General features: G+C 37.9%; 1 long non-coding RNA gene across 28 annotated transcripts in view; it reads right to left on the minus strand.

Annotated features, from left to right (window-relative positions):
• Positions 1–15,997, minus strand: part of LOC106880770 (uncharacterized) — a 241,227-nt gene that overhangs the window by 30,621 nt on the left and 194,609 nt on the right. For 14 of the 28 annotated variants that reach the window (XR_008266803.2, XR_016238839.1, XR_016238835.1 and 11 more), the window contains one exon: positions 10,366–10,441. The exons of the other annotated variants lie outside the window; for them this stretch is intronic. This is a non-coding gene — a long non-coding RNA (uncharacterized LOC106880770). The remainder of the gene's footprint in view (positions 1–10,365; positions 10,442–15,997) is intronic. 28 annotated transcript variants of the gene reach the window in all.

The following is a 15,997-nucleotide window of genomic DNA, read 5'->3' on the forward strand; positions in this document are numbered from 1 at the left end:
AGGGAAATAACTCCCGGAAATATTCTTTAGAGAGTTACTTCCCTTAGACAAATGCCTGCTATTTGCAATATTTATGTCCCTTTGATGGTATTCAGGAGATTCAAATGCTAAGATACCCTTATTTCAGAAAAAGGAGATGGTAAAACCTTTATATGTAAACAAATTTACAAGATCTGCAATCAGCATAGCAAAGTAATAAACAACGCACAATGATCTCTTTTTTTAATAACTTAAGCACATTTACAAAGCTCCACCTTGCTAAATAGCTCTAAAGCTTATGATACCCAGATCAAATCCAATACATTTACAGTCATTTATTTTTCTCCCTTTATATTCACTCACTTAAGCATAGAGTATGGCAGTGAAACATGGGCTGTAACTGCTGAGGACATACGTAAGCTCGCAAGGAATGAAGCCAGTATGCTCCGTTGGATGTGTAATGTCAATGTGAATACCCGTCAGAGTGTAAGTATCTTGAGAGAAAAGCTGAACATTAGAAGCATCAGTTGTGGCGTGCAAGAGAGACGATTGCGCTGGTATGGACATGTGGTGAGAATGGAGGAGGATAGCTGCGTGAAAAAGTGCCACACCCTAACAGTTGAGGGAACCCGTGGAAGAGGTAGGCCCAGGAAGACCTGGGCTGAGGTGGTGAGGCAAGACCTTCGTACATTGGGCCTCACCGAGGCGATGACTACGGACCGAGACCTTTGGAAATGTGCTGTGCGTGAGAAGACCCGGCAAGCCAAGTAACATCGTTGCCAGTGCCCCTGGACTGGTTCTTGTGCGGGTGGCACATGAGATGCACCATTTTGAGCGTGGCCGTTGCCAGTACCGCCTGACTGGCTCCCGTAGGATTTTCGAGCGAGATCGTTGCCAGTGCCCCTGGACTTGCTTGTGCGGGTGGCACATAAAAGACACCATTTCGAGCGTGGCCGTTTTCTTGCGGGTGACACGTAAAAGCACCCACTACACTCTCTGAGTGGTTGGCGTTAGGAAGGGCATCCAGCTGTAGAAACTCTGCCAAATCAGACTGGAGCCTGGTGTTGCCATCCGGTTTCACCAGTCCTCAGTCAAATCGTCCAACCCATGCTAGCATGGAAAGCGGACGTTAAACGATGATGATGATGATGATGATGTATGTATGTATATACCTATGGTTACAGGTCATACAGAAGTAGAAAAAAAAATGCATTAATTAAATAGGAAGTGACAGGTAGAGGATTTAATTTAAGCAGAATTAAATTGAATACTCAAAATGCTTGAAATATTTTATCCCTTTAGAATTAATTCAAAGTGTTATGCAACTCAAGAACATCTCTCATCCAGCAGAACAATGGTGTAAGAGAGGATTTTGGATGGGATTTAGCTGTGTGCCCTGTTGGCTTGTATTCAACCATGTGCAGTGTAGGTATTTGTTGGCCAGTAATTTTACAGCTGGTTGCTCTTCAAATTATCAATTCTCTAAAAGAATGTGCAATATGTATCAAGTTACTCATACTAAAATGTCCATTTTACGGATCTAATTGCTAACATAATGCAGTGAGATAAAAAAAAATTTTAAATGCCTTCAAATTAAATGATTTTTTTAAAATCAAAAAAATGTTTTAATAAGGAAGAAGCTTTCATTACTGTTAATTAAGCCAAATCTCTTCATGTTGTCTGACAAGTGGAGCAGAGGGAGAAAGAAGGTGTTAATATGCAAGTCAGCAGTTGTGCCAATTGCTCATTGCAAATGGGAAAATTATTGAAACAAACTAAATTGTTTGGTCACAACAATGAAAGAAAAACAAAGTTCGTTAAATAGAATGAGGAAGAATTTCTTTCATAAAAGATATTCATAGAGGCGCAGGAGTGGCTGTGTGGTAGGTAGCTTGCTTACCAACCACATGCTTCCGGGTTCAGTCCCACTACCTGGCACCTTGGGCAAGTGTTTTCTACTATAGCCTCGGGCCGACCAAAACCTTGTGAGTGGATTTGGTAGATGGAAACTGAAAGAAGCCCGTCGTATATATGTATATATATATATATATATATATATATGTATGTGTGTTTGCGTGTCTGTATTTGTCCCCCCACCATTGCTTGACAACCGATGGTGGTGTGTTTACGTCCCCGTGGCTTAGCGGTTTGGCAAAAGAGACCGATAGAATAAGTACTAGGCTTCCAAAGAATAAGTCCTGGGGTCGATTTGCTCGACTGGGGGCAGTGCTCCAGCATGGCCGCAGTCAAATGACTGAAACAAGTAAAAGAGTAAAAGAGAGTATGGAAAAATAAAAGACCTTGGATTATATGAAGTGAGGGATTAAAGCAGTAGTGAGATTTGATCTCAACGTGCACAAAAGAGTTAAAATTTATGCAGAGTAGCAATACAGCAGACCTATCTAAAGCATGTCAGCACAGTGGAGTGGAGTAAATGATTATTAAGAAATCAAACTTTATTACAACTGATTCATCACCATCATTTAACATCCCTTTTTCCTGCAGAAATGGGTTACACAATTTAACAGGAACTGACTAGTCTAAGGGATGTGTTGGTCTTCAGTGACTGCTTTGATAAGGTTTCTGTAAATGGATACCCATCCTAGTGCATATCATCAACATCATCATCATTTAACGTCTATTTTTCCATGCTTGCATAGATTGAGCAGGATTTATTGCAGTAGATTTTTCTATGGTCAAATGCTCTACCTATCACCAAATTTTATCTGTCTTCAAGCAAGCTAATATTTCCCCTTGGCCAGACACATTCTCACAGAATGCTGGAAATGAACATCACTGCTTGTATAAGAGTAACAATCATATGTACAACTATCACGCCATGTCAAGATATGGAGACACAAACAAATACACATGCATACATATACACATATGTGCATGCATGTGTGTGTATATATGTATCTAAAGTATATATGTGTGTATGTGTGTGTGTGTGTGTGTGTATGTATGTATGTATGTATATCATCATCATCATATATATATATATATATATATATATATATATTGAACCTGTGGAAGAGGTAGACCCAGGAAGACCTGGGATGAAGTAGTGCAGCATGACCTTCGAACATTAGGCCTCACCGAGGTAATGACTAGTGACCGAGACCTTTGGAAATATGCTGTGCTAGAGAAGACCTGGCAAGCCAAGTGAGACCATAACCCGTAGCTTATGCCAGTGGTGTAACCAGTCCACATATGCGTACCCTTCCTTCATTGGAGACTAAATTCTGCTTGCAAAGACCAGTTGAGGCAAGTGAAATCGAAATCAAATTTGATAACAGCACCACTTCACTGGCATCCATGCTAGTAGAGCACTAAGAGCACCATCCGAGTGTGATCATTGCCAGGGCTGCTGACTGACTCCCGTGCCAGTGGCACGTAAAAAGCACCATTCAAATAGGATCATTACCAGCGTCGCCTTACTGGCAACTGTGCCAGTGGCACATGAAAGACAGCATTCGAGCGAGGTCGTTGCTAGTGCCACTGGACTGGCTCTTGTGCAGGTGGCACGTAAAAAACACCTTTTGAGCATGGCTGTTGCCAGTACTGCCTGACTGGCCCTCATGCCGGTGGCACGTAAAAGCACCCACTATACTTTCGGAATGGTTAGCATTAGGAAGGGCAAACAGCTGTAGAAACTCTGCCAGATCAGATTGGAGCCTGGTGCAGCCATCTGGCTCGCCAGTCCTCAGTCAAACCGTCCAATCCATGCTAGCATGGAAAGCGGACATTAAAGGATGATGATGAGGAGGATATATTTCTATATATATGTATATATATATATCAGGGACATGCCGTCTAAGTAGGCAAGGTAAGCTGTGCCTATCTTGAATAAAATAGATCAATAGCAACATTTTCCTTTTATGGCAAAATATGCACCTAATTCAATAAAATTATGAAGGGTACTCTGATTATTATGTATAAAATACAAAATACTTTTATGTTTTTGTAGATTAGGTAGGCATAATTTGTCCCTGCCTTTCAATCTCGGTATTTAAGCTATGCATAGTAATGCCTTAGTACACATGCTGCATACACTCCTACAACACCATTTTCTCTACGTGCTATAAAGGCAGAAGTGATTCTGCCTCTAGTCGCGTGCCTGTTTCACTTATTTTTTGTTTTACTACATACATGTCACCAACTGCCTACTCTGAGTAATTACTGACAGCATGTATATATATATATATATATATATATATATATATATATATATACAGGGTGACGACCCAAAAGTAGGTTTACAGTTATTCAACAGTCTCTTTTGCATTCATATATTAACAGTTTAGATCTTAATTATAAAAAAATATGAAACCATTATTCTATGCTAATTTAGTTAATTTTGTCAAGCTCCCTTTTCAGTCTGTAAGATAGAAATTTAAATGTAATAAAATGTTTTAAAAGAAATTTAAAGTGCCTGTGTGATAATTGTAAACCTACTTTTCGGCCACCCTGTATGATGGATTCTCCTGTCAAAGACGACACAGCTTTTTGCTGAAAGACCTGCACAAATGATTTGTTTGTAGTGATCAAATGTTTATGCCACACATTAGCCCACTTTCTCCATCAAATCGATATTGTCTGAACAGGTGCACTGTATGCCATGCATCAGGTGTTGAAGTAATCGCAGAGCAACACGAGATGGAGTTTTTTATTCAAGAACACAACACACCGTCCAGTCTAGCAATTGAAATCATGATTGCTAGATCATGAGTGCAACACCCTAACTACTAAGCCATGTATGTACTCTACAAGCATACACATTTATATATGTTTATCTCTTTGTCTTGACATTGTATGATAGTTATAAACAAATGAACAAGTGTCACCCTCGTACAAATGATGATGCTTGTAATCTCTGATGAAAACATGTTTTGTCTTGAAGAAATATTGCTTTGTTTGGAAACAGATAATGGCTGTTGGCAGAAAGGGTATTCAGTCATAGAAAATTTACTTCAACAAACTTCATCTGACCCATGAAAGAATGGAAAAGTGAACATGTAACATACTGATGATAATGATGAAATTTACAGATAATTTTTGCTTCATAATTCATTCTAATTTTGGCACTAGTCCAGAAATTTCAAGGAGAGAGAGGAGTTGATTACATCAACCTAGTGTTGAACTGGTACTTAATTTGTCAATCCAAAAAGGATGAAAAGTAAAGTCAACTTCAGTGGAATTTGAACTCAGCACATGGAAAGTTAGAAGAAATGCTGCAAACCATTTTCTCTTATGAACTAATAATTCAGCCAGCTTGCAACCTTTTGTTTTATAATGTCACCAAAAAATATCTGTTAAATTGTTACCTAGCTGCCATTGAAGACAGACAGGAAAATGTTGCACAGCAGGGAAATTGTGCACAGCAGGAAAATTGTGCACCACAGGAAAACTGTGCACAGCAGGAAAATATTTTATTCTCGTTTCAAATTAATACTCTCCACAAAACATTTCTGAATTATATATTTATGACAAGGTCTAGTCATTGTTGTACTGTGGTGGGCTGTGCACTTCAGTGACCCTGAGAGATATATCAATGGAATATAGAAGTTCCTGCAATGGAATATAGAAGTTCCCTATGCTGGATATATGTCAAAGAATAGAGGCCAGATCAACAGGGACCACTTCTTCTTAGAGGTTAAAATGGGTTCCTATAGAGCCAACACTATGTACAAAAACAACAAAATTACAGAAGCATTGATAGCAATTTAAAATTTAAAACCAGCAAGACTTGGGAAAGAGAAGCAGAAAAGTAGAGAAAAGTAGAAAAGCAGAAAAGTAGAGAAAAGTCATTTATGGCCTATGCTTCATAGAGAGCAAAGGGCTTAAATGAGTTGTAAGAATTATATATGTTACATTTGCAGACTGCTTGACAACCGGTTTTGGTGTGTTTATGCTCCTGTAACCTAGTGGTTCGGTAAAAGAGATCAATGAAATGAGTACCAGGCTTTAATATACTTTCATATAGAAATAAAACTGGTATACCACTGGAAAGATAATCGTTCAAATGAACCGACAAATGCCTAATCAAATATTTCTATTGTACCCAACACATGTATTCTGCATATTAGGGTCATAATTAAGCAAGAACATAAGGAAACAGTCAAGTCTCTTGCAAATTGCTTGCTACAAGTTCTACAGTAATTTCATAACAGTCAGTATGTGTGCATGTGTGTGGGAGGAGATAAATGAATGGTGAGAGAGAGATTACCAAAGCAGGAACTTCAAATTCTTATGGCCACCAGACTAGTTTTCTCGTATCTTGAATAGACTAGTATTTTGCATGGTACAGTATTAATAAACTTGTATCATTTATACTAATGTACTGGTACCTAAATTTAATTTGATTGCTTAAATAAATTCAACATTTGTTTAATCTGGAGTGTGGTCACCCCTTGATGAAGATACATGGCTCAATGGGTTAGAGTGTTGGGCTCACAATTATAAGGTAATGGGTTTGATTCCAGGACTGGGCTGTGTGTTATGTTCTAGAGCAAGACATTTTATTTCACATTGCTCCAGTTCACTCAGCTGTGGAAATGAGTTGTGATGTCACTGGTGCCAAGCTGTATCGGCCTTTACTTCTCCCTTGTATAACATTTGCGATGTGGAGAGAGGAGGCTGGTACACACGGGCGACTGCTGGTCTTCCATAAACAACCTTGCTCAGACTTGTGCCTCAGAGGGGAACTTTCTATGTGCAATCCCTTGGTCATTCATGACCAAAGAGGGGTCTTTACTCTTTACCCTGGCCACCCTTTGCTCAGAAAAAAAAATAACTAATCTAGAAAGGCTTTGGAATCAAGAGTTCTGGAAAATCAGTGTTGTACTTGTATATTAAGGAGAAAGTTTGTGCTCATGATCCTTTATAGGACCTCAGAGATTACTGAGAGGGAAGGAGGACATTAATCCTCAAACCAGAGACCTGGCTAAAAGCTTGCAACAAAGTAGACACTGCTAAAGATTTTCAAGAGTTAGGTGCTGACATTAAGTCAAGTAACAAATATTAAGCCTACATCCAATTCTATGTAAATAACAGCAACATGTGTACCACTAATGAAATGTACTGAAAGCTTAAGATCACAAAGTGTAAGAAAAGGCATCTTGTCAGAAGTTTTTAGTTTCTTCTCTACTACAACAAATCAGTAAAATATTGGTCTCAAATTTTGGCACAAGGCCAGCAATTTTGAGGCGGGAGGGTTAAATTGATTACATAGACATCAGTGCTTAACTGGTCCTTAATTTATCGACTCCCAAAAGGATAAATGGCAAAGTCGACCTCAGCAGAATTTGAACTCGGAAGGTAAGGATGGATGTAACGCTATGAAGTATTTCGCCCAGTCTGCTAACAATTTTTCCTGCTCACTGCCTTATAAATCAATAAAAAATATTAATGAGACTAAGTTAACTTTAACAAGAGTAGAGCTCAATCCATAGAGGTTATAAACATTCATCAAGAGGTGAGATCAGCAAATTTTCCAAGCTGAGTCTTTTTTGGTTTTTTTTTATCTACATACAAAGTATTGAAGGCTGATCTCAAAACACTGAGCCTTATGAAAGAAATGATAAAGGCCTGAGACGTGTGGCCTCTTGCTGTACTCAAGAAGACCCATCCATCAAAGCAGAACTGATACCAGTGCTGACGTCACACAAAAAGCACTGGTGCTGGTGTCACATTAAAAGCATGCGCTGGTGCCACATAAAAAGTATTGGTACTGCAGAGTGGTTGGCATTAGGAAGGGCATCCAGCCATAGAAATCGTGTCAGAACAGACAATAGAGCCTGATGTGTCTCCTCCTCTCCGACAAGCCTTACCGGCACCTGCCAAACCATCCAAGCCATGGAAAAGAGACATTAAATGATGATGATGATGAGGATGATGATGATGAGGAGGAGGAGGAGGAGGAGGATCCTGAATCCAGGAAAGCTAATGTCTTTGCCTATAGGTATGACAATGCTATTAAAGATAAATCCATTAACTCAATCAGTATACTTTTTAACATAGATATAACAACTAAGTGCATATAATATATATTCTTTTATCTTTTACTTGTTTCAATCATTAGACTGTGACCATGCTGGGGCACTGCCTCGAAGAATTTTTAGTTGAATCAACCCCAGTAGGCTTTTTTTTATTATTTTTTTTAAAGCCTGGTACTCATTCTATTGGTCTCTTTTGCCAAACCACTAAGTTACAGAGGTGTAAATATACCAACACTGGTTGTCAAACTGCCTACAATTTGTAACATGCATATAATTCTGACTACCCATTTAAGCCCTTTGCTCCCTGTGTAGCCTAGGCTTTAGATGACTTTTCTCGACTGTTCTTCACTCTCAGCCATTTTTTATGCTTATCTCTCCCAGGTCTTGTTGGTTTTAAATATTGAATTACCATCAATGCTCCTGTAATTTTGATTTTTTTTCTAGGTAGGAGTGTTGGCTATACAAGAACCCATTTTTACCTCAAGCAAGAAGCAGTCCATATTTATCTGACCTCTATCCTTTGACCTGTCCAGCATGGGAGGCCCTAGTAAGAGCTTCTATATTCCACTGGTATAGCTCTCAGGGTCCGTTAAAGTGCACAACCCTTCACAACACAATGACGACTGAAATCTTGTGATGGATGTACAATTTTAAAATGTTTCATGGGGAGTGTTGCTAAGTTGAAATAAGGAAAATATTTTCCTGCTGTGCAACATTTCCCTGTCTATTTTCAATGGCAGGTAGGTAATAATTTAACAGATATCTCTTGGTGACATCATCCTCATCATCCAGTGTTTTAAATCCGGGTTTTGTCCTTGTTAACAGGTGTGGCCGGATCTACCTCAATGCCATAGCAACCGAGGAAGCCAGGTGCAGCCCACCCCAACTTTTGGGCGGGCTGGCTGGCTGGTGCCCATTCTCCTTTGCTGTCATGAGACTTTTTTGGAGCTGGATTTTCTACAGAGAAGCATGCCCTTGCTAACTCCCAACCTCAGTTTCTAGACATGAGTGGTCCTGAGACTAAGGCCTCTACCACGATTTTTAAGAAATGTGGTGGAAAACTAGCTCAGGAAGGCAGGGACACTACTCTCTGAAACCCCTTTTCGGAGCTCCCCTACATATAATTCATATATATCATAATGGAAGAATGAAAGGCAAAGATGGCCTAGGTGAGATTGGAATTCAGAATGCTAAGAGACTAGACAAATACCTCATAGCATTTGTCAGCTGCACTAATGATTCTATTAAACCTAAAACACTGTCCTAATTCTTACATATGTCAAGAAATCAGAACAGTAACAACAGGAATGGTTTTACCTATCCAAGAACACCATATTTAGCATGATGTACTTCCAATATATTTAACCTTGTAGCATTCAGATTACTTGTATTACTTATTTATTCACATAGCTTTTAATCATGGGTTATTTTGCAATTTCAAGATTTTAATGTGATTGTTTATTTTTAGAATGACATTGTAGGGTAGGTGTGAGAGGCCAAACCCAGGCAGTTTGAACAAAACATTGATAGAACATTTTGGCTGGATATGGCCAGTTTAAATGCTAAATGGTTAAGGGATTTGAAAGACTAACTATATCACATTGTCGGTAGTGTAGGTTAACAAGGGATGTATTTGGGTCTTCGGCTGAGGGGCCTATTTGATAAAATGTATTGCAGTCACCACCCAATACAAAACGCCTGCAATTTATTCTGGAGTGCATAAGGTGTGAGCACCAAGGATGCATGTCCCAGGAACTGACAGCAGGTCTAGGAGGGAACAACCATTGTTGTGGATGGATGGGTGAATGAATGGATGGATGGCCAGACAGACAGATGGATATATTTTTTAATCTGGTAAAATGAGTAAACTCACAGGTTCATGGTTCATCAATTTGAACATCTTTGCTGTGCTAGCATGGAGTTATTTAAGGCAAGATTTTGCGGCCAGATGTGTGGTGGTTGGTGTTAAGAAGAGCATTAAGCTGTAAAATCCATGCCAAAACAGACACAAAAGCCTGGTGTAGTCTTCTACCTGGCCAGCTCCTGTCAAACCATTCAGCACATGCTAGCATGGAAGCCAGACATTAAACAATGATGATGATGCTCTTCCGGTCACCAACGCCTTGTTTTCATACAAGGTATCTTTGTTTTATTCTAGAGATCTTCAAAATAATCAGTCATTATACCAACAAAGAATGTCAACAACATGCTTAAGCAGTGACAAGCATGTAATGCCTACATTCACACACATACATGTGTGTGTATGCACACACATGCACACACACATGCACGTGCGTGCTTGCATGTTGGGTTTCCTACAATCTTTGTTTAACAAATTAACCCACAAAGTATTGATTAGCCCAGGACAATAGTAAAAGACACTTACCCAAAGTGGCACATGGCAGGGACTTGAACCAAAGCCACATGGTTGCAAAATAAACTTCTTAATCACATGACCATGTCTGTAAATTTATAAATGTATAACGTAATTAATTCCTTCTCAGAAACATAGAATTAAAATAAAATGATGAAAATAAAAACTGAGTAAAAAAAAAAGAACTACATGAAACCCTAAACCCAAATTTGTGTGCACTGAGAAATGCAGGGATGCACAGACTGTCTGTGGGATTATTTCCTAATTTATGAAACAAGAATTTAATAAGACTGCTAACTTCGATAAAAAAAAAATGTTAAAATGGTGGTGCTGGTGGTGGCAGTGGTGGTAGTAGTAGTAGTGGTGATGATGATGATGATATGTGTAACAACCATCCTAATGAATATAACAATATGACAGAGCCTCGTATAGCATAACGACTTGAAAAACTTCAGTTGACTAAGATTAATTGAGCAATTTGTAGTCAAAACTAAAAAAAAAAGAAAAGAGAGAGACAGAGAGATAATTGCAATTGGATCAAACAACATTTTTGAAAATACTAAAAAAAAAAAGCAAAGTAACAGCAGATTTTGGTCTTCAAAGCCAACTTGTGAAAGCATAAAACATGTTTAGATCTTATTAAACCACGTCAGTTAAGTATAACCTGCTCTATTGTTGAAACTAACTATAATTGATACATTCATTTGTTTATTTTTTCCTATGCTGACATGACTTAGATAAATATATTGTGGCTAGGGCTGGATTTGGACTGAGGAAAGCCCCTAGGAAACCCTAGGAATTTGCATATGTAATTTTCAACTTAAAAGGATATCAGTAGGACTGTTAAATTTAATGGCTTTTTAACCTTTTAGCATTCACATTTATTTTATTAAATGTAATGCTTGTTTATTCACATTGTTTTGAATTAATCATGCATTATCTTGTAGCTTCAAGATAATAACGATGTGATTGTTAATTTTTAGAATGACAATGTAAAGTAGGTGTGAAAGGCTGGCTCTGACTGTTTTGAACACTAAACAGATATTTTGGCTGGATATGGCCAGTTTAAATACTCAAGGGCTTAACCTAAAAGGTCCCAATAAATCAAAATAGGATAAAATAACTTTTAAAAAATTCAAGTCTTTTTAAAAGCTTTTAAAAAAGTGAAAAAATCACAAATCTATTTGATGGCTGTAGAAATATCTTTTAATATTTAACTCCCAGCTTTTGGCTTCTCTTAATTTAAAGGGGGCCCTCCATAATGACCCACACAAATCTGGCTCTAATCGAAGAACTGTTTTACAGGCAGACACCCATTTTATCACTAACCTTTTCCTGTTTCTCTCTCTCTCTTTTAATTTTGTACAAGTCAAGGAATATCCTACACCACATGTATTCTGTAAAACCAGGAGACATCAACAGAAGAAGGATAACCACATCAACACATATAGCTGAGTGAATTTTCAGAAAAGCTGAGATATAAACAAACGCATTGATGCACAAGCATGCAATTCACACGGTTATATATCTCAATGCCAGTACTGCCTCCTGTTCTGGTAGCATGTAAAAAGTACCATTCGAGCATGGTCAATGCCAGTACCGCTTGACTGGCCCCTCCTTCCCTGCTGCTGGCACATAAAAAAGCACCCACTACACTCTCAGACTGGTTGGCATTAGGAAGGGCATCCAGCTGTAGAAACCTTGCCAGATCAGATTGGAGTTTCGTGCAGCTTCCTGGCTTGCCAGTCCTCAGTCAAACCAGCCAACCGATGCCAGCATGGAAGGTAGACATTAAACAATGATGATGATTGTGTATATATATATATATATATATATATATATACAGAGAGAGAGAGAGAGAGAGAGAGAATAGAAATGGGTTGATGTTCAATACAGCTGTTTCAGACACGTTTTTTATTGATGAATAAACTGATTACATCATGAAAAAAAAATTCTCTTAAGGGGATTTAAAAATCTAAAATTTAAGATCTGGTTCAGAAAAAATATCAAGATATTGAATGTGCGTTAACCCGCTCATTTTGGCAACAAGTAATCTCAACCCTAACCTGGGATCTTTATTATTAAAATATCCCAAGTCAAATGAACCCTACAAATAATTAATTATATATACATATATTTATTCATATACACACGTACACAGTAGGCTTCTTCCAGTTTCCATCTACCAAACACATACGGTTTTTGATCTACCCAGGATTGGACTGTGGTAGAAGAAACTTGTCCAAGGTACAGTGCAGTGTGACTGAATTCAAGACCATATGGTTTGGAAATGAACTTTTTAGCCATAGTCATATATATACATACATATATATATATATATATATATATATATATATATATATATACAGGTGCGGTTGTGTGGTTAAGAAACTTGCTTCCCAACAACATGGTTCCAGGTTCAGTCCCACTGTGTGGCACTTTCGACAAGTATCTTTTATTATAGCCTCAGGCCAACAAAAGCCTTGTGAATGGATTTGGTAGATGGAAACTGAAAGAAGCCAATCGTGCATGTACATGTGTGTGTGTGTGTGTGTTTGTGTGTTCCTCTGCCATCACTTGGCAACCAATGCTGGTGTGTTTATGTCCCTGTAACTTAGCAATTCAGCAAAAGATATGGGTAGAATATGTATTGAGCTTACAAAGAATAAATCCTGGAATCAATTTCTTCGACTAAATTCCTCTAAGGCAGTGCTCCAGCATGGCTGCAGTCAAATGACTGTAACAAATATAAAAAAAAAGATATATATACACTCTTTTACTTGTTTGTCATAGGACTGCAGCCATGCTGATGTACCACCTTGAAGGGTCTAGTCAAACAAATTGACTCCAGCACTTATTTTTTAAGTCAGGTGTTTATTCTATCAGACTCTTTTGCCAAACTGCTAAGTTATGGAGCCATAAACAAACCAACAACAGCTGTCAAGTAGTGGTGGTAGTGAGACAACCATAATGCAAACATACAAACACACGTGTAGATATATATATATATATAGATATAGATATAGATAGATAGATATAGATATGGTTTCAAATTTTGGTACAAGGCCAGCAATTTCAGAGAAGGATGTAGGTTGATTACATCGACCCCAGTGCTCAACTGGTACTTATTTTGTTGAATCCAAAATAATGAAAGGCAGAGTTGACCATGGAGGAATTCAAACTCAGCATGTAAAGTCAGATGAAATGCAGTCAAACATTTTTCCCGGCATGGTAACGATTGTGACAACTCACCTATATATATATATATATATATATATATATATATATATATATATATATATGCGTGTGCGTGTGTGTGTGTATATATATATGTATACACACACACACACACACACTGACCGACAGACCAACCGATAGATATGAAAGTAGATAGAATGTAGCGACACTGATTAAAAATATCAACAACATAGCTGAGAAAAAACATCCACTGGAGCATTCTGCATTCTAAATATACATATGGTAGGGTTTCACACATGTAATATAGAAGAATTATAAACTTAGATTAACTGAGATTAGCCAGCTGCAACGCAAAGAGTGTGATAATAAAAGAATCATGTATAAGATCTTATGACTTACTATATCTGGACTAATTCAGTTATAATTGAAGCACAGAAGTGGGTTAGAAGATGTTATTAGAAACTAGTAAGGATAGATTTCATATGTAAATGGAACAGCTATGACAGATTTTGTTACTAAGTTATTCAATTCCATAACGCAAGTGTGGTGTCAGATTTCTATAATAATCTTTCGTCATCATTTAACATCCACTTTCCAAGCTTGCATGGGTCAAAAATAATTCATTGAGGCATATCTGCTATGGCAAGATGCCCTTCCAGTCACCAACCTTTACTTGTTTCCAAGCAAGGTAATATTTCCCCGTGATCAGACATGTATTTTGTAGAAGACTGGAAGCAAACAATGCTGCTCGTATGTTGGTGGTACAATCATTACATAAGAACACACGCATACACACACACAAGCATGCATACACACATTTATACATACAATAGACTTTTTCAGTTTCCACTGACCAAATCCGCTCACATGATTTTGGTTGGCCTCAGGCTGTAGTAGAAGACACTCACCCAAGGTGCCATGCAGTGGGACTGAACCCAAATCTCTGTGATCAAGAAGCAAGCTTCATACCACACAGCCAATGCCTACAATCATTACATATCAAGACATAGATACACACATGTATGCATGCAGACACACACACACACACGGGGACACACATCTTTCAGTTTCCATTGACCAAATTCACTCACAAGGTTTTGATCAGCCTGAGACTATAAAAACACTTGCCCAAGGTGGTGTGTAGTGAGACTGAACCTGAGGCCACATGGTTAGAAAGCAAGTTTCTTAGCTACATCATCATAGCTATGCCTATTATAATCTTTGGTTAGAAATATTATTGACCAACCTGCTATGAGCTATGTCTGTAATAGATGCAGGCATGGTTGTGCGGGTATGGAGCTGGCTTCATAACCACCGGGTTTTTGAGTTTTATCTATGTGACACTCAAGGTAAATGCCTGTTTCTTCTTCTACAGCCTCTAGCTGATCAATACCTTCTAGTGGAATTAGTAGATGGAATATGAAATATATATGTATGTATGGTGATCTCACTAGTGCTGGTGGCATAAAAAGAAGCATTCAGCACAGGCTGTCAAGTGGTTGACATTAGAAAAGGCATCAAGCCATAAAAACTATACCAAAGTAAAACACTAGAGTACAATGCAGTCCTTTCCTGTCAAACCATTCAACCCATACCAGAATGGAACATGGATATTAAATTATGATGTATGCATGTGTGTGTGAAAGCTGACATTCTCTGACTCCCAGCTTGTTACTAGTTGGGAAAAATAGTGATTCCAATACATCCCGTCAGTTTCCACTTTCAAAGACTAATGAAATAAAATATCCCACATTCAAAAAATAGCTAAGGATTGATGACACTAAGAGCATACTGCCATAAAGTGGCTACTTCAAATAAGTCTCTTCCAACACATGCAAACATGGAAAAATAGGTGTAAAACAAATGTTTGAATAAATAAATGACATTTTTTTTTCCTCAGTGCTGTTTCTAATTAATGAATGCAGACACAACCTTATAGCTAAGAAATTTGCTTTAGTCATTCAATGGTTCCAGGTTCTATATTGCAATGCATCACTCAAGTCAAGCTTATCTACCTGAACTACAGCTCACCTAAAACCTTCGAAGTGAAAGTTTTTGTAGATGAAAACTAGAAACAAAATAAGTTGAATTGATATATATTATATATATAAGCAGATGAATAGCATTTACTCTTAGAGTGTTGAACAAAATATTTTGCAGTATTCTGTTAAGTCCTTGTGCATTTTGAGTTCAAATCTAGCTGAAGTTCACCTTACGTTTTCTTAATAAATATCAGACAATGTAATGTTATCAACATATAACTTTCTACAGGCAGATGGTCTTCTTGTCGCCAACCCTATCTTGTTTCCAAGAAAGATAAATTTTTTACTCCTGACCAAACATGATTTTGCACAAGACTGGAAATGAAAGGACATTGCTTGCACGATGTTAACATCCACTCAAGCAATGTCAAGACAAGGAGACAGTAACACAAATGCATTATATA

Source organism: Octopus bimaculoides, chromosome 2 (assembly GCF_046866305.1).
Source record: "Octopus bimaculoides isolate indiv1 chromosome 2, ASM4686630v1, whole genome shotgun sequence".
In the NCBI taxonomy this organism is placed as follows: Eukaryota; Metazoa; Mollusca; class Cephalopoda; order Octopoda; family Octopodidae; genus Octopus; species Octopus bimaculoides.